Raw genomic sequence first — 21,244 nt, forward strand, 5'->3', positions numbered from 1 at the left:
AGAAAAAATATGAACAAAATGCTTCAAGATACTGAAAATAAAACTACAAATTACGTCTCAATACACATTACACATCCAAGTAATATTCTGGTTCTGGAGACACTAATGACCCCGGTTGTTGGAATTTCTTGATTCACACGAAATAATTACAGCTACGGCCACTGACATGTGGAAGTCACCGGCGCGAAGCCACGAAAGCCGAATACCTGGAAATATGACAGAACAAGAAAGCTCAGAGCTTGAAATGCGACCTCGCTACTCCTAGAACGCACGACCGAATGAATGAACGAACGACTAGTGAAAGCAGATCGTACAAAAGATTGGAGGCACACGATCTCGCCGCTATATGAGAGACTGCGAAACTAACCCACTGCTCGGCGCACATGCATGTGAACACCGGCGTGAATGGCTCCCAACTGTCACAGGGAAATCTTGACAAATGACGAGACCACCTTACTAAATACGAGCCGTTCGGTTCAGGAGGGAACGATCGTTTAATGGCCGTTTCGCGCTCTGCGATTGGTCGCGACAAATGTCTGGAACCCGGAGACAAAAGAGATTTGTGTAATAGGGGAGGGGTTAGGGGAGGGAACAAACCCCCGCCTTTTGGAATGTACGATTTTCACACCAACATTTCTATAATGGGAATAGCCCGTTTCCTGTATACATCTCCAGTCAACAAGTAGAGCTTTGATTACGAGATGGGGAAAATGAATAAATTATCCGCATCTGTGAAAACGGGGCGGGTTTTTTCTTGGTCTGAATCCCGGGGGATAGAACCCGGTTTTCCTTATTCATCGGTGCCCTTCATGGATATCTCATTTCGGCCACTCACAAATCGTAGTTTATTTACATAACGGTCAAAAATAGACAATTTATTCCAAACACAACCAAACTGTCAAAATCAGAGTCTCAAATTCTGTAAACGTGCCTTCCGACACAAAAAGTGAAATTTCGTGCCGTGATAATAAATTGTTGTAACAGAAATAGCAGGGCCGATCCCGAACCAAGTTCTGCAAAATCCTGAGTCAGCGGCCGAAACTTGGTAGTCGAGTTTGTACCAAAAATATTAACTCGCAATATTTTCTAATGTTGTCCATTCCTGAAATTCTAGATTCACCGACAGTTCCCTGAAATAACAGTTAACGTTACCTATCTCGCGACCTGGTTTCATCTATGATACCCATACCAGAACTATCTTTCCGTGATCCGACACACATGATCGTTCAACTACTAATTACGGTGCCTCGGATTCCATCATGATTTGATTTTTTTCTACAACAATTTCACAAATTTTACATTTGTAAAATCGTCACTCTCCCTGCGCAAACCTAAAGAAAACCTTGTGCACTTATTCCCCCTGACCCCAACGAATTTCCAACTAAATCGATGTCGGCCATTTTTGTCTAGAACGGTGTTCTCAAAATTCCACAGCGATATATGTTCAATGTGCTATCCACCCGCATTCTCAGTCCCCTCTTTAATATCCCGTGTACTTCAAAACACGCGCTGTTAATTCTCCGAACCGAAATTGGCATTTGCAAGTCTCAGTGTATTGTGCAGCCATCACAAGAAACGTCACACAAAGTGTATATGTGAACCTCGGTTTATTTCATCTGGCCCCGACGCCATCTTGTTTCACTTCATTTTCCCGCAACCCAAATCCTGAGTGCGAACGCGGCACGCCGGAGTTGTATTGAATAGCGTGCCAGTGTGTGTGCGTAATGATTCCGGACGGTTTTCCTCTTTCCACAATCCCTCACAACCCCAGCACACAAACAATGGCCATTTGTTCATCTCCAGGTCATTAAATACGCTCCCCCCAACACTAATTCTGCGAGGGAGGACCAAATTTAGAAGCATAAATCAACTTCAAACGATCGTATTTCCGAACACGTTTAAAAAATCTAAATCATCAATCACGAATACCGCCACCAAGGTCCCGATTTTCTCCCAGCTATTCGTGTGCCATGGCCCAAACCAGCGCGTACAGCTTCGAACCAAGGAGCTATCCCAGACCCTGACCATCACTCCCATTTCTTGTCCAAAAATTGGCGTTTGAACGCTCGAACGACAGAAATCAAGAGGTTACGGCTTTAGAGTTTGCGTCCCCGCCATCGCGAGTACTATCGTGCTTTTCCCACCGCCGGCTACAGTACGTAGCGAGGAGGTTCAGTTTCTCGCTTGTAGGTCGGTTTTTCTTTCTCCCTGAACCATGAAAGAACCAGCTTCTAACATGACCACGCTAATCATTTTACAACACTGCCATAAAACTGTCATGGGCAGAACAATAGAAGAGACACACAATCAGTGCCACACATATATGTATCTAGACAATGAAGAATATATACGTTTGAATATAATAAACGCGATAGCACTACCTGACTGAAAAGCTGCTCTGAAAGGCGTGTAGTAAAACATGCTATTCCAGCCGTTTGCATGAAACGTGTGCACAACACACACACATTCACATACACTGACACATAAATACACACAAATACATGAAAAGAAACAACGCAATGTTTTGCAAGAGCCATTTGAGAAGATCTTGGGACACCGTAGTATTTAAAGTACGGGAAAGTTTTAGAAGCCTTCTTGCTCGCTGAGTATGCGATTATACAACTATATTGCACAACAATTGTACAAGGTACAAAGTATGGCATACATTCTATTCTATTTCAGGTTATGTCTTTACGTCGCCAGATATAATCCGATATCTTTGTATGTCCTTTGAAATATTTGTCAGGGAAACAATGTGTGAAGTCTGCTAATTTTCTCTAAAAACCAAAAGGTAATTTTTTCGACCCAGCCGATTTCTCGCGGTGAAAAAGCTGTGTAGTGTGCCCACTGCCTAGTGTGTAAAGTCTACTGGGAAACAATGCCACAGAGCCGAATAACAATCAGTCCGAGACTCCGAGTTCTAGATTTTAGATACGGTCACTCAAACTTTTCTGATGCGGTACAGAACCCCTTTGCAAGAAAAACTATCGGAAAATGGCGGGGCCGCCCTCCATATAGCAAAGAGGTTTAAAACCTCCTTGTATATAGTATTAGGATATACAATATAGTATTACGTAAACGTGGCATCTATACAGGGGTTAACACTGCTTTAATTGACTTATAGTTCACATGTTAAAAACTATAAGTGCGTCCAAAGTGTGCCCCAAAGTGTTCAAGAAATCTTACAGTGTTCAGTGTATACAGTAGTTTAGACGCCATGCGTTTCTCAGTGCCTCAGCGGCGCGTACATTTTGTGGTGACCGTTCGATCGTTCTCAGCCTCTCTTCAAGCTGTACCCGGCGTCGCCGCGTTGGAAAATCGAAAGAGGGACAGCCCATTTTACATATTGATATTCTTGGTCGGATGACAACGTTACGAGAGCGAAGGGGTTTAAAGACCTTCTATGATCACCATACCAAACAAAACCAGTAGTTGGAAAACCCAACGGGCCAGTGCTATAGTTAGGATCACGACTTCATATACAGTACCCTACTCCGTACTGACGCGAAGTTTCACTGTGATCATGTCGGCTCAAAAGCCGGGACAGCCCTAAAACAGTGAGCGGGGCGGACTTGAGGCGGCCTTTCTCATAGTTTGAAAGCAATGTACCGTCTATACTAGTATTTGGTCCCTACACAGCTTTTCTGTGTGTAGCTTGGCACCTGTTCTTAAGGTTAGATGTTACAATCACGGCCGCCGTGACAAGGAGAGAAAACAGTGGACCCGACACAAGCACTCCGTGACCGGTGCGGCTACAATATTTCTAGCTGAAAACCAACAAGTCGGGGGTTTCTTAGCCTTTCCTCAGAGGAAAGTTAGACTCTTACCGGGTGTAGCTCGTAGGTAATATCATTTGCCACAGGACAAAGAGTCAAACCTGACTGTTGTGCATGGATTTTGAACCCAAGGACGCGAGAAATTGACATCTGAAGTTGAGGGACCATTTTGAAGACGGACAAGCGAAGACCGGGCGCGCGCGCAGCGTAAAAATCGTTCTGGAAATCGCAGTGATCGCCAAGGTTTGCACTGGCCAAGCCTTAAACAGGAGTTTGTTTGTTTTGTTACAACGCCTGGTATAAATGTAGTATTTGTAGGGGCAAAGCAGGAAAGTTAGAGATTTTCACAAGTTTTTAAATGGAGAAAACAGCGCTGTGCTGAAGCAGAGCGCTCTCACAAAATAATCACTACTCAAAGAAAAAGACCGATATCCCGGATAACAATTACTGCTCTTTATACAGAGATATGTACAAATACCTACGAAGTAACTTTAATTTCTGGTACAGAATAAAATTCTTGACCATACTTCAACTACAGTCCAACTTGAGATAGAAAACTGAATGTAACTTTTACCTTCATATATGGCATTCATATTACAAAAGAAGTTCATAATGCATTTGTATATTAATAATAAGTTTGATTAACAAACCAGTCAAAATATGATAGTTGCGTATTCATATGATAAACTGATCTACAACATATTTCATGATAAGATTGCATGACATTTCTTGGGTCAAGTATTCAAATTAAAACGAAAGAAACTGGCCAGTAACTTCTTGTTTTCACTTCTAAGTTGTTATCTTTTTCTCTAAGACGGCGCCGAGACAAATGTGCGTCTCATTTGCATAGAAACACGATAGGGCTCTCAATCACTTAGAACCTCTTAAATAGGCTGGTTTGATTGAAGAGGGCTGACAGGTGTCAATCATTCATCCATCAACTTAAAACTAGTTAACTGCTGGTCCAATCAGAGGAGAGAAGCTCGGTTCTCAGGGGATAGATAATAACCTGGCTTCATGCATGCGTGCACAGCCTAACATCCTCTCCATTTCTGGGACTCGCAAATACATAAATTACAAATGCCACACCTCATAGATTGCGAATTTTTACTACGCTTTAATAGCTTAGGGGACGATTTTGCCATGTGAAATCTACTCACGGAATATAATCTAAGTTCTTAATTTATCCGTGATCATTTTCAGAACTTGCAGAAAGTATCGTGTTTAAAAAAAAGATATTTGAATGTGATGATCATAACTACTGCCGCAAACATCACGGTACTTGCTCTACGCTACAAAAGCCTTGAGTCCATTTTGCCTTCCGGATGGCATGATGAAAAACGGTATTTTACCAAGGTCACTTTGATATAGCTCAGAGATTTCTTTGATAAAGATAGTACAGACCTTGTAAAAGAAAATATGAGAGTATGTCGCTTGCAAAGGCTGAAATCATAAACGCGCCGGTCCGGCCACTGACGCGAAAAAAATGCCTGGCCAATTTGCTATACTCGGATTATGGCCAGGCGACCAATATGGCGGCTGCGCCATTGACTGAAAACCATCTACTCCTGCTAGAGTTTCCGAGCCGCTACTGGCGGTTTCCCTCTCAACTATCATTTGGGTAGAATCTAGGCCACATGTTCCAGCGGCGGTCACCCGACAGCCGGGAGATTTAATCTCATTATCCGTGTTATCGAGGTTAGAACGCGAGAAACACGCAACGTTTTCCCCAATATCGTCTGATTCAAAATGGCGACCGCCGCGGCCCAGCGGTTTCGATCTTTCTTTCTTTGCCTCGCGATTTTTTAGTAGATGATCACTGAAAGCACAAAGCAGAGCTGCTGGTGGGTTTTGGTGCCGTGGTATCACCATGCGGCGAATGGTTGGGTGCCATCGTGCCCCTAGACAAAGCTCTCAAATCAAGGAACCTCCTTCCTCAAAATAAGTGCCGGGTTTTACTTGTAGCCCTCATGTGGCACAAAACACAAATACCATGTCTACGTAGCACTTAGTATATAGTAACCGCGCCACAAAACGGGTTCACTATTATGAAAGACTGCTTCTTACAATGTCAATGCAAAACCTTTCAATTGAACAAAGTATTGGAACTGTATAGTTCTGACACTGACAATTTAAGTGAGCCATAATCTTGTCACTGATATCCCAACAGAAGATGAGCATGAGAACTCAGATATTGATAATATGGCGTTTTCGAGTTTAAATGATCTTACAGCAATGCGCATAACAAAATGGAACTTCTTGACATTTCTATTGCTTTAGATCAAGCCAATGGATGGAACAGCAGTACCTTCCAAGATTTCAAATAAAGATGTTTGGTCATCAGGCTATTTTTTTTACACAGGCATACAATAAAACCACCTGTACAGTGAATACAGTGTCTACCTTACCAAAGTCTCCGACTTTACCTGTGTCAATGTGTGTAGCCCGGTTACTTCTCTCCCGGATTTGTAAGTGACTGTTGCCTGTCCGCTCTTTTCTAACCCTCTGTAAGTGCAACTAAGGACAGTTTGACTCTCAAACATGTCATCGGGCAGGTCTGTTCCGCTTTCTCGTACGTCACACTTCGACCCATAGAACTTGAACTTGGACGGGAGTGTTTTGAAGCAATAGAGCCCCAAATTTAGGCCAAGGAAAATAAAGACTGTTCGACCAAAATACGTTCTCATGTCCTACATGATCGTGATGTTTCTAGGCCCCTTCCCCTTCCATGTTAATGGTACACAGAGCTTGGGCGACACCGTAAAAACTGTTAAAACTTGTATATGTATATATACATATATATAAGATCAAGTTATACGTAGATTATACAAGAATACATAAGTACAGCCGACGAGTAACTATTACTGACTTATCTTAAGTTCTCCAAAGTTAATTACTGTAAGTTAATTTTCGGGGGGCTAGCAGCAGACTTTTTGACATACACGTAGGTACAAGTTTAGCATTGAACTTGGTTTGAACACCATATAAGACTATCTGAATAATTCCCAAGAACTTGTCAAAACGTGTGTATTATATTTGCAGCAGTGTGTATTTGGTCTGAAATGTCTTTAAGGGTACAAAAGAGAATAAAAATACTTTATATGGGATAAGTTATACATACACGAGGAATGACAATCACCAGTGAAAAGAACAGCAGGTACATGTACATGTACTAAGGCTGGCGCCCGTATAAGGGATCCCAGAAATGACCAGGGATAATTCCATCTATGACTCTATAGTATTTTGTGTAATCTTCTCTGTCAAAGAGGTTCTGTCTCCCTGTATAGTAGTGTAACGTCGGTGGTTTTCTTGAAGTTGATTCCTAGTTTTGGTGTACATAGTTTGCGGATAGAGTCTAGTGGAATTCTTTTAAAAGAATCCAGTTTCCCGACTCACTTCCCCAAATGTTTAGTGTTTATCATAAAGTTGAAGAAAATATGACCTCGGTACAATGTAAAGAAACAACTATTTACCTAAATATGAGGTAGTTTTTATTCCCTTGTCTGTGTTAAGACGCGGCGTATACATCCAAGATGTAAGTTGTTTAGCCGACTTCATGCAAGCACATGTAGCCAGATCTACAGGCGCAAACTACTTGCTGTACCAAAGTTTGAAATGAAGAACAGAGGTTTGGAAAGTTTCGACATTACAGAAACAAATCACTGCATGTCGCACCGATCTTTCACAGAAGTTTGAACAATAAATTAAGTTAATTAAGTTGTATATCTTGCCATCTCCAGGTGTCTCACTGTACAAAATTGGTGCCAAAAGAGTTGTAAGGTTAAGATGTTCGCCGCTACTATGCATTTAACTTCGCGTGGTTTTTATTTCGCGGTAGGGAGAAATGGAGTGTTCGCGGTGGTTTTGAGTTCGCGTTTAAATCAAAAGTAGCGCTACAGCCATAGGTGGGCAAAAAGTTCCGCGGTGGTTTTAAGTTCGAGACGAAGAGTTCACCGCGAAAATTTAACCGCGAACATAAAACCCCCGCGAACATTTCTGCATTTACAGTGTACTACACACTGTTCGAACTTATCTAGCGCAGTGGTGCGTTTTCAATGATGACCACCAAATTACACAGTAGTCTTTTTGTAGTGATGATCACTTTTCACACCTGGCCATTGTTGTCTACCTGCCTGGTCCAGTTCTGGGCCGCCGTGAATGGACACTTAATGACAGATCATTGTGCCCACTATATAATTGGCTGCCCACTTGTTATAGGACAAAACGCTTCATATAGCTCGACTTGTAAACTATGAAAATCTTAGCCTCCATAGAAGGCTCTCTGGGCATTTTGAGGGGCTTATAGTTATACTACACTTTTGCTGCTGACTTATTTTTGTACTGGGTCGTTTGTGCTAATCTCCAAGCAGATCTCCACGGTGCTAAAATCGTACAAGCTTGCCAGAGAAGCTCCAGTCAGCCAGGGAAGTCGTCAGGCACCGTCGGGCTACAAAAACTCCTTCTGGCAGTTGGATACGGTCTTTGCAACCGTTGGGTCTGCTTGGAGACTAGTTTGTGCAGCCAGCGCGTACTACCATTTAGCCCGGTAGTCATCAGCAAAAGTGTATGATAAAGCCCCCAAAAAGGCCCAGAGAGCCTGCTATGGAGGCTATAAATCTGACTTGGAAAACTTATCAAGCCCATATCCCACCGCCACCAGTGAGGTGTTGTAAATGTTTGATCTGACCCGTATTTCCAGTGTCTTCCTTCGCCTTATAGGTCAACACTTTAATTTCATCTCTGCAACTGATAAACGAAAGTTGCGAACGTTATAATTCTAGTCACACCTTAAGACAAACCTAAAGAACTTCAGTACAGAAAGTCGATGTTAAATCCAATAGACCTGAGAAAATGTTATATAGATTATGGTACATAAATACTAACCATTTCTACATAATAACTTCATTAGTGCCCTGGGTAACTGGCTTAACTACAGCTTGACGATCATAGTATAGTGTGTCAAACGGGCCGAACTGTATAATGCTCTTGATCAACGGGACCGCGTTTAGAGCCTTAGGAATACCTTGGTATACCGAGTCGCAGCGCAAATGTCTAGGGACAAACTGTCTGACTCAAACCCCGCGGTCGAAGCGATTTTCTACAGCCCAGCGCGCGACACTGATGATATGCCTATGATTCGGCCACTACAGTGCATACAATAGTCCTAAAATTTCAGCAATTTCTGCATGATTCACGCACACACACACCAAGGATGAAGTGCTGTAGGGTTCTAGTTTTAGGCTCTTTCTTCGGCGATGCTATTTCTACAAACGGGACTGAAAAACGAGAGAAGGAGCGTGGTTTGTATTCCGGTAGGCGCTGGGGGAAAGCGGTCGCCATGTTTCATTTTCCCTTCCCCCAGCTTCGCCAGAGAACTGAAAAGCGCCCGGCGGTTAAAACTGTTCGCCTTTGCGTCATTTGCACCGTTTTAAAACGCAGCTAGGTTGACAGTGAACTTGTCTTATACACAAAGGAGACAGAGGGATATGATAGTATGGTTTGATAAGTTAGGAGGGCTGAGCCGCTCAAAGATTAGCGACAATATGGCCTGAGTTGATTTGAATCTCCGATGCCCCGGCGCGTTGCAACCGAAAACCGTACCACTCCACAAGGCCGTGTGTCAGTGATCTGCCTGTTTAGCTTTTCACAAATCCACTCAAGCAAAACAGCCGGGTTGTCTGTGATGACAGAACGTCTTTTATAACAAAAATCATCTGGCTTTGGAGGATAGATTCGGCGGGAACCCCCGGTCATGAGGCCGCTGCGTGATGACTGAGCAGTTCGAATCCCGGACTCAGGGGCTGTAAGACCTAGAATAAGGGTCACCCAGCTGCGGCGTTATACAAGCGAACCCTCTGTGTTTACAGCAGAATAATTCACAACAAATTTTGAGCAAATTTGCATTCTTAGGTGACCGACAGGGTGTCGTTTCAAAATTACCGCGCTGCTTGGGAACAAAATCATTACTCGTGTGGATGAAAAATAATCTGACCCTTCCGTTGTAATGATTGAAGCGTACGTTTGTGTTTGTGATTAATGTCCGGACGGACGGTGCCAAGTTGCGTGAGACAGTCGCCAATAAAACAAACAAATCATCCCAGTTGTCGTATGTGACTCAGAACTTGACTCCTGAAAAACAGATTAACGACGTGCTATCACTGTGATTTGTCGGCGTTTTAAATGAGTCAAAACATGATTTGGATCCAACACCAACCTTTACGGTACTTAACAATTACGGTAAATTGTTCAGGACAGTCACTATTTTGCCTGTCCAAAACGAGGAATATGTCAGCCATCTTGTTCTGTGACGCAAATATTTCAGTCAAATGCTGGTAGCCTTGGCACAATCTGCACTATAGTTGTCCCAACCTCCTTGGCCAGTGTGCAAATCCTTGGTTGTTCCAAGGAGGTTCTATTCATCTAACTTCCTTTATTATCAATAATGTACTTTTTTTAGATAGTTCAATTAGTTGCCCAGCACAGTATACTCTATACAAATTCTAAATTGTACCAGAATTATTTCTTGAAACTGTGATATTTTATGTCCATCTGTCTTTCGCTGCACACAACACATTTATCACACGTTCGAATTGTGTTCATAGTACGCTAATCAATCAATCAATCAATCAATAACTCAATCAATTGATTTATCCATCTATCTATCTATCCACAAATCGATCACCAATACGTTATCAATGCCCACTCATTATGGTATTAAAAGACGACCGCCATGATGAATATGTAGAATACTTTTGCCATTGTCGGAGTCTGATACCATCCCTTCACGGTGTACTAATAAGGAAAGAAGTAATTCGTGACGACGCCTGATTTTATTGACAATTTTTGTTGCGGCTTATTTTATTTTTATAATCCAAATATTCTTGTATTCTGCACATTATAGCAAGTAGATCCGAATTAGGTAGACTCCCTCTGGACATTGAAATTTCTGTCCGTCTTATTAAGTACTGGTTACGCTTGACGCAATTGGACATCGCTACGCACCCATTGCAGAGAGACGCACTCCTATTTCAGCATAGCTCTGTTGCACATACTAATAGCCGTAGAAAAACATTGTTACAGCGAGTTAAAGAAATCCTTGATTGTAGCGGTTACTCATATCTCTCATACTCTGATAGCTCACTCTGTGATCCCAAATATGTATGTACTCTGATAAGGAACAGAATTTCTGATATGTATATCCAGACATTCCTTCATAATCTAAGTGCCGATACAGGTAAACTGAGATTTTATAAAACTTGTAAATCTGTATACACTAGAGAGAGGTACCTAGAACTTGCTGATTTTGAGTCGCGCTCGGCCATCAGCAAATTAAGAATTAGTGCTCACTCCCTAGAAGTAGAGAGAGGACGATATAAGAGTTTACCAGTGTGCCAAAGAATTTGTAAATACTGTACGTCCAAGGCGGTGGAAGACGAAACACATTTTATTTCCAAGTGTATATTTAACAGTGACGAAAGAACCGAATTATTTAAACAAGTTATCACGAAATATCCCTACTTTTGCACATTCACGGATGAACAAAAAGCTACCTTTCTCTTGAAATCACAGAACCCACAAATACTAGAAAAAGTGGGACTTTTCGTCTCCCACTGCTTCCAAAAAAGAAGTCAAACCCAGCTAATTTAGATATAGCCAACAATTGTATTTAGTACCAGTAACCTATTGTTACAGCAAAGTCAGACACAGTTTACTGACGCATGTATGTTTTTCCTATGTTTTTATCATGTATTTGCAATTAGCCCACGGGCATGAACTTGCAATAAACTTCTTCAATTATCTTTTTTTCTGAAAATTACCTTTTTGCCTTGAGTTGGATCTGAAGTTAGTCTCTACAATGCTTCTTAGGCTAGTGCTAGAAATCGGCCCATGTAAGGTGAATAATTTGCCGACCTCAGATTGCCTTGGGTGAAACTCTCATAGTTGGCGGCTATTGTATAAACTCAAAATTATTCACCAATATTTGGTCAATTTCAGTGGATTTTTTTTACGAGGCCAACCCTCATGCTGGGAGTACAGTTTGTATGACGATGTCGTCGCATTTATGAATCTCCAAGCAGATGTAAGGGTCCGGCTCAGCCTCAGTATTCATCTACGCATGTTTTGGCAATATACGTCTTTCTTGTAGTGTACATTTTAGCCCGATTGCCACCAAGAGAGCGCGCACCACTAGAGAGGTACTAGAAACACAGCTGAAAAGGTCGCAGACTGACCTGCAAAATACTAATATTAAACCCCGACCTCATCATCTACATGGAGATTTGTATTACTAGCAGGTTCATGGTGGCGATAGAAATTAGCAGAATTAACGATTTTAAAACGGGACTGGAATAAATCGCCTCCCTGCCCCGATTTTGTGCATGAATGCCACACTGTCACTACGAAAGAGCACTTTGCCTACTCTTCAAGTGAGGTTGAGTTTCGGCTTCTTTTTTATGTCTTGTTTATAATGGGCGTTTTTGTCGGGCTTTCCATTTTGCCACGGTTTCTTTATGTCGCCAACCTCATAGAAAATAGAAAACCCGACAAAAACGCCTAAAAACCGTCAAAAACAACCCGAAACCCAACCTCTGCTTGGAGAGTACACTTGCATGGGTTCCAGCCCTCAATCCTCAATGATGGTCCACCAGACTAACTACGCCGGCTATAGCCTATAGGGACTCGGGAGTATTTGCCAGGGACATTTGGCAACCATGGGGTTTCATTTGCGGGCGAAAAATTGACCCTCAACGTGGGCTGACTCTACTGGCAAATTCTTGCCTTTTTTGCTGAATTCTACGATCCGTAAGCTGGAAGCCGGCTAGTGGAGGCTACCTCACTAGTGCAGACCGGCTCCCTCCCCAAAATCACCGGCACATTTACGATCTAGTCCCGCCGACAACGTCCAGGTTCTCCCCTACGGTACGATTACGCGGCCCCCGCGGCCAGCAAGGGGGCTGAATGTTGTAGCCTGGGTGCCAGACTTTTTAGCTTTACTCCGCTCTCGGTCTAGCCTGGATGCCAGACCCCCAAACTCTGAAATATCTCAGAGTTTGGGGGTCTGGCATCCAGGCTACTCTCGGTCGCTTGTTCGGAGGTTGTATCATGTCGATAAGGCACATGTGTTAATGTAATATGTAAACAATGTAGTTTGTTAAATGTACGTTTGTATTGATACTCCAGGAAGATTAACTACGTACGTGTTTGTTACGTGTATGAAAGCTCAGTGAATAAAGTACCCAAGTATCATACGGTAACCTCCACCAGGCTCCACAGGGCGGTACGTGGAAAAATAGTCGGGAAACTGGCTAAACACAGATAACATGCCAAAGGAGTAAGCTGGCTATTGAGTACAGTTTGTGGCCTGCTAGATACTCCAGGGCAGTATCACTTTAAAGTTACTAGTAGTGTTCACGGTTTTTTGCTTTTCCTCATGTTACTGTCCAAAGCCATAAACACTATACTTGATAGTCTTTGGAATACTAAGGGCCTTGGGTTGATATCTATATATTGCATTAATAGAGTAGAGCGTAGTTTATGCAAAACACTACTATTTCACATTGAGCCAAAATTGAACATTTTCAGGTAAAAAACAATTCAACAGAGAATATATTTTTTTCCGACTTGAGATTACATTAGTGTATTTCATCAACTGCTATTCCTTTCTTCGGATTCGTGAGTTTTACCCAGTTTTGTAATGAAGCAAAAGTATACATGTACTGAAAGGTAAAGTTTAAGTATACAGTTTCCTTTGCAATGTATGTATATGAACTCATTAGTATATGAACTCATCAGTGATCAAAAGAGAATTTGAGTAAAGACAATTTAAAAAATGATAAAAATCCACATCGTGATGTAACCTTTTGTACAACTGTCAGGACTGCAGGAATGTTAAATGAGGAAGCCGATTTTTTTTCCTTTGCACGTTACAAAGAGAAATAACGGGTGTAATAAAAGGTATTTTTCGATCTCAGAAGCTGATTTGAGTAGCATATTTTCCTACTGTACTCTCTATATTGTTTTCTTGGATAGTTTTCTGCCGAGCTTTAAAAGAAACGCATCGGTATGGCACAAGACAATTCTAAGGTTGGCCGGCGTCGGCCGTCCGGTGTGTCCCCGTTATTGTATCCCGTCTTTTATGGTGTCGGGTCACTTCAAACAACTAACGAATTTGAACGAAATTTAGACATTTTTACCTATTTAATCAACTAGTATGTACCTATGGGTTTGAAACGTTGTATAGGCGGCAAATTCGGTGAACTAAAATGGTTTTGTCATATTCATATTCATGTAGTTTTGTAGTATTTTGCTGCAAGGAGGTTCAGTTCCGAATGCAGTTATATCGAGTCCTCTCATTGGTCTGCAGGCTAAACATGTTTGTGTTTATCTCGATTGATTCACAAAACGGGAAGAAATAGTTGAATAACGATGAAATGAAGTTGCAATTTATATCATGATGCTTTTGTCATATTTTCATTTCACTGTTTAAATCATGAGTGATTTTCAAACACAACACCAAGATCAGTAAACGAAAGATATAGTTCAGAAGGGAGATCATATTTGCTTCACGTACAGTCAGTTATTCGAGGAATTATGAATAAAATCAAACGAAACATACTTGTGACAAATATTACGATTATGAAAAACACTTTTCGCAAAACATTGGACTTTTATCTGACGGAAGTTCGATTTTTGTTTCGTAGATGACGTGAATTGGTGAAAACTCGGATGTCGGTGAGAGATGCTGTTTTTTTTCTCTTTCGAAATGACACAAAAACGATGATCAGATATTTGTTTGCTTAGATTCTGATATCACTCTTATGAACTTTAGACATAGCTAGCTGTATACTAAGTAAATTACTCGCAAGGGACAAAATATCTCGGTACGTGAGGTACGTGACATAGAAGTCACGCGTGCTACATGAATCTCCCAAAACGAATGTTTCAAAAACAAAACAGTTTGTTGTTTCCCTCAAGTCAGAACTACACCGTCAAACAAGCCGGAGAAACGTTTTATGAGCAGAAGTTTGAAAAAAATCTGTGAATGCTTTTCTGGAACTTCTGATTTGTGTAACGCTGCGCCCTGCGCGTGCTTCAGTTTAAGAAAGTTGCTGATAAACTGTAATGATATAAATATAATATCAGGCAGTGGAAAAAACCGGACGCCGTCATTAATTGACAATCACTATGAAGGCGCAAAACTTTATTGCAAATATTTATTGTTCATAGTAAAACGCATGGCTGTTAAGCAAAAGTAACTTCAAGATGCGATCCGGTAATAGCGATCCGGGCCTGTGGGCCATCGTAATGATAGATTTAAGAACTCGAACCAACCGCCAAGTATCTACACGTTTAATATAGCATCCTTTGCCTTTTCTCTTTCACAAGACAACACACGACTTACCCATGAATGCCTTCAGTTTGCGATATAGTACTGATCGTGCAACGATTGAATGTGACTGGGCACTTACGGAAAATAAACGCCAAGCGGGAAGGTACCCCAAGTCGGTATGAGCGAAAATGTATCTGGCCTACCAATGTACCATGTTTTGAAGTAGCGCTTGACGGTTAACACTGTTTCAACCAGGAGTTTCACTACATCATGAATTATAATGTTTCCTCTGTTGGCCTAGTACAACAATGTACAGGACTGCCTATAGAACTTAATTGACTGGTCTATCATCATGTCAGAGAAATCATGAATAATTGCATTTTTTATATATATATCTCACCGAAACACAGATTGTAGTCAGGAAATGAGGAATGCCAACCCCGTAATTACTAGTAGCTGGAGACTGGCTGACATTTTCACATGCAGTCGAGGACAAGTTTTAGTCGGTGAGTTAGTGTTTTACTTATAACGTGTTGTGTTGACAAGTGTACATCAATCCAGCCAAGCACAACTTACCAGAAGACAACCGTTGCACTAGTGACGGGTACGGATAACTTCAAAGACTGGACTGTGAACATGGAAAACCGTCCATGTACTACGGGAAAACCGTACACTACAGGGCATTGGATCATGACTTGCAATCTACAGAGACTACAGATATCTCTATCATGAACTGAGCGGCCCAACTTTTACAGTTCCGACCTTGCCGAAGATCGATCCTACTGTATTCTATCATTAGGTCTGATTCGTCGTACGAAAGTCGTACGATCGCAAACTGGTGGCATTCCTGGGTTTATATATAGTCGTGCTTGTGTCGCGCAAAACTCAGCCGTGTTGTTACCGATAAATTGCTGTCTTTAATAGATCCTTGTCGGTGGGTAGCCGTTTTCGTCACTGAGCCTGCTTGAAAATCCTACGACATGAAAATCAATCGTGCGACAACCTACGACAATTGTCACCGGACTCTTAATTAGTGCTAGCCTCTGCCAGGCTCCACGGGTCGCTGGGAAATTGTAGAAATTGGCCAAATAGACGGATAACATGCCAGAGGAGTTGGTCCCGCTAAAGAAGTTACAGTTTGCGATCTATACGGTCGCAAACAACTGTAACGTAACTTCTTGAGCGGACCAACTTCTCTGGCGTGTTATCCGTCTCATGATTTGGCCAATTTCTACTATTTTCCAGCGACCTGTGGAGCCTGGTAGAGGCTAACTTTAGTACAACGTAAAATGTTTGGACACGGGAATGTACCGGGGGTGGCCAAACTCTGTCTGTCCCCCGAATGTCCGGTGCCAGGAGAGCCCCATATATATCACTTCGTTAATTTACTCTCTCTGACATCCGCAGCCTTTGGTTTTAGTTACACAAGACGCTTAACGACCCGAACAATTTGTCTTGTCACTCACTTAAAATATTTCGGGGTAAATGAAGGGTAGATGGTTGGTTTTTGGCCTCTCCTGGCGTCGGTTGAGCGGTTTGTGCTTGGTTAGTTTTGTGTGCGGTTCTCTCTGTGCTTGTTTTCCTTGGAGGGTTACTGAAGGGAGGGGGTCCTCCACCACTCCTTACGGTTGACCCCTAGATGACCTCCCCTCTCGGGCCGTATCCCGGTCAGTCTGGAGATAAATAAGAACCCTCTGACAAATTAACCCCGAGCTGAACCCTGGAGCTCAAAGGGTGCGTACCACAGCTTCGCCATCAAAACTACATGAAACTAAGATTTGTGGCGACAAGCCAGTACAACTTTATGCGCTGGAAATAATGCTTTGTTTTGGTTTTACGACCTAATAGCGCTCACCCCGGTTTGAACCCGGCCGGGTACAGAGACCTTTGGATGAACTCAGGCGGGCTCAGAGAGAACCGAGAGTTCTGCAAAAACTGTAGGAAGACTTCACTTGGGTTCAGGAGTTTTCGGTTCCGACAACTTCACGTGCGGCAGCCCTGTACGCTTTTCTCTCGTTCTCTCGCGATTCTGTCACGGTACAAACTTTTAATCTCGCTCGCGAAAACGTAATTTCACTGCACAGTTGACGGTAAGATTGATAAATTATGTTGTTTTCCGAACAGGAAGCAAGAATGTAAACTTCAACAAAAAATGGACGCTACTTCCTAGCGATAAAACATACCGTGAAAACGGTCCAGCCAGTCCAAAGAAGCTATAGTATTAGGACTCGTCCATACAAAGAAACAACTTAAAGTGGCAAAGTTGGTTCACCGTCGGCAAAAGGAACTGACAGAAAATTGAGAAATGATAGTGTTCATGATAACTAGTGAACAACAATGGAATTCAGAAAACATCGCCCCCAAACACAGAAATCCTTGTAGCGATCAAACGACGAGAAAGTAATGTTTCAATCCTAAAACGTCCATATTTCTACGGTGTTTGTGTGTCACTCACGGTTCGGTGTGCGACTGGTTCGGGACTAGTTTTAGAACCGTTAAAATATTGGCTGATTCATCCAACATGTCCAAGGAGGTTTATCAAGCCTGAGTCCTTGGTACATCTAGTAGAACAGCTGTGTGAAGATCCGTCCAAACACTGGGTGTAAACTGTGTACTACCACTAGGTGAGCAATTGTTTCAGTGAGTTCTCCCCCACTGGCACCCAAAAATAAAACCGTTCGGCAGTGTGCATGTCCGTTTCAAGTTACCTCGTTTTCCGACCCCGCTGTATGTCATCTGCAAATGTTTCTTGAGTTTTAATTTTGGCTATTTGTCCAGGTCTCACAGACACACAGGAATAGAATGCAGAACGGCTGTCCTAGCTCCATAGTCGTGTGTGCGATTAGCTTAGCTGTTACTCTACTGTATTTATATTATTTCACCATCACACACCATGTACTAGTAACATATTTTCCAAGTGAAAACCTGAAAAAAAAAGAAACTCTGTTGCAGTGAGAATTTCAAGTTGCCCTGCGATCATGACTTCAACTTGTACGGGTAGTCACTGACACTCAACAAGTATATGAGAGGGGCGTAACAAGACACACTCACCGGTTAGTTCTTGTCAGTCCACAGCACAGCTCAGTAGGTTCTTGGTCGCCCGACTTTCGTATCCGTGGTAATTTAGCAATGTAAAGAACAGGGGCAGAAATGATGCGAAAAACGACTGAACTCACGCAACGTAGTAAAACTCAACCCCGTTCTGCAACCCATAAAAATAACGTCCTTTTCTCTTCTGACGACACAAAAAGCAGCAAAAATGGAATGTCCCCTTCCTGAATTATAGTAGAAATCCTTTGATAGTCCTACAAGATCTCAGACTTTAGGAGGCCAGAGCTTCAGTTTTAAAGAAACTGTGTAGCCAGTCTTTTAAAAACAATGTGAATGTAGAAAAAACTCTCCACGCAACAGTTTGAGATTTTATAGTCTATCGACGACTTGAGATCCAAGTAACCCAGCAGTGAACCGTAAAATTACGAGCTAATAACTTTGGATAATTAGCACGTTTCTTTCACCGCTTCTGACAAAAGGAGAATGATTTAGCGGTCACAGGTGGCAGTATGACGAAATGCGTACTTTATGTGGTATCTTGTCCGTGATTTTACACCAGTTTTACACGGCGGTAACCTCCACTTGCACTGGGCGGGACCGGTGATTGAAGAAGACAGAAAGTCGTAAAAAACCGTGGCCTGAAAGCCGGTCAGGTAGGGAAGCTCGTATAAAAACTTAACTAGCAGATGCGGACTGGGAAACTGCCACATACCGCGTACACATAAAACCTCCGGCATCAGCTGTGGGCCACATGCCCAACTCTCTCCTGGGTCGGTTTTATGGGTCTTTTTAATACCGACTAGCTCCACCCACAACTACGTAAAAGAAATCACTGTAGCTAATACAAATGCTATGGGAAAACGAAGCAAGAGTCAACCGACTTTGTTGCAAGTTAACAAATGTAACGATTGAAGAAGCTCGATCGCTTGCTTGTTTCTTCGTTTCCTTTGAGGCCATGTTTGTTGGATTTGTTTCTTGGTTTGTTGTTTGCTTCTTTTGATCGTTTGTTTTTGCTTGTTTGTTTGTTTGTTCAGTCGGCTGGTTGGTTGGTTGGTTGGTTGGTTGGTTGGTTGGTTGGTTGGTTGGTTGGTTGGTTGGTTGGTTGGCTGGCTGGTTGATTGATTGATTGGCTGGTTGGTTGGATGTGTGGCCCAAGGGCTATAGAAACAGAGATGGGCACAACCGTACAACGAAAGGTGCAGGAAGGGTTCTAACTTACTAATGAGTCAGGGTACTTGTTAGACTAGCGAATCTTTGGTGCTGTGTTGGAGTTTATATAGTAGTAACGAGACAATGTGAACATTTAAAACAGAGGCTGTCCGAGCCAGTAACTTTTTCGCTAGACCTACTCTAGCTCTCCAAGCAGGGGTTGGTGGGGAAGATTGTGACCTTTTTATCCTATGCCCACTGTTTTCTGTCGGCTCTACCCACCAACCTCTGCATGGAGAGTACATAGCCTCTACCAGGCCTCCCTAAGGCTCTGTTCATGATGCCAAAAATCAAAACGGTTTTATTAGTTTGGGATATAATCCGAACTAAAACGGTTTGCATTTTCAGCGGCGTCCGTGATAATTAATGGATAGTAGGAAAGTGAGACCGCGGTATGAGTATCATTCTACCTAACTACGCGGGCACATGGTAATCTCCAAGCAGATCTACTCTTGGACCTTCTCTGGCTAGCATATACGATTTTCGCGCCCGGTGTAGATCTGCTTGGAGATTAGGCAAATGGTACAATAGGGCAAATTATTCTCCTTGTTTAGTTAGATGTTGCAATTTTTCAGCCAGCGTAGTTAGGCTGGTAAAGGAGGTTTGATTTCAAACCTCCTTGGTCTAGTACAGGCTAACACATGTAAACGTTACGCATCTTTTCAAAATAATTCCCCTTCGCAAGCAGGTTATCCGAGGGAAATGCTACTAGCATTGCAGTAGTAATTCATGCTATATGATACACCCCACTTTTCCTTATCGATATAGCTTGATATCGATATCATTCATGAGGAGTCAGACGGACAGCCCTTCTAGGAAAAAGTATTTTAACTTGTGTAAGAGCAAGATACTTGGTAATTGCACAGGTTATAACTTTACCTGTAGTCCAAGCAGCACAACATAAGACGATGGTGGTAAAATAAATCATCCGTTTCAAAGTTTCGGCGGAGGGAACGGTATTCAGGTGAGTAGTCTCTTGCAGCTGGAGTCCAGCATGCGATAGAAATTCCTCGTATAGCATCATTTATATTGAGAGACGGAGTGTGTCGTGTAACATACTCTCCAAGCAGAGGTTGAATGGGCAGATCGTCACCGTTTTATCATATGTCGTCATTTTTTGTCGCTAGCCCATGCTAGCGACAAAAAATGACGACATATGATAAAACGGTGACGATCTGCCCATTCAACCTCTGCTTGGAGAGTAGTGTAACAGGCAACATTCTAGTTGAACAAGAGAGTACGATGTTCCTTTTTGGCCCGACTATGTGCTGCTTTTTTAAAATTGTTTATCAGTACCCTGATCAGTACCGTCAAGACAAGAAAAGCCAAGTCTCAAAGCCCTGCCAGAGTAAATAATTAAGCAAGAAATTCACGAAATATCTCTATATCTCTATGTTGGCCGAATTCTACTATCCATATAGCCTGAGTACCATTCTCCGTAGTGACCGCTTTGTCAATGCTTTTCGCTTGCTACTGGCAACGCATTAGCAAGCGAAAAGCGTTGAACCAGCGGTCACTACGGAGGATGGTGCTCAGGCTACTATCCATAACACCTAATGAAGACCTGGCGGAGTACGAGCCGTGGGCCGTGAATGACAGCCGAACAACCGAACCCCCAGGCGATACCTACTCATGCATACATCATCAATTTAATGACCTTACCAGCATTACCGACGAGTGAAATAAAAGCCCCCTCTGGCGCCGTTCTCTGTATAACTGCAGAGAAGTCAACATGACCGAATTTCATATTTAGAAGCGATGATGACATTATCAATTCATTTGTCTTGCAACAAAACTGCAAACATGGATGACTTCATAATATTTTCATATCGTTTTTCTTTTTCAGTGAAAAAAAAACCCATCATACATTCTGTTAACC

This window comes from Branchiostoma lanceolatum, chromosome 13 (genome assembly GCF_035083965.1).
Source record: "Branchiostoma lanceolatum isolate klBraLanc5 chromosome 13, klBraLanc5.hap2, whole genome shotgun sequence".
In the NCBI taxonomy this organism is placed as follows: domain Eukaryota; kingdom Metazoa; phylum Chordata; class Leptocardii; order Amphioxiformes; family Branchiostomatidae; genus Branchiostoma; species Branchiostoma lanceolatum.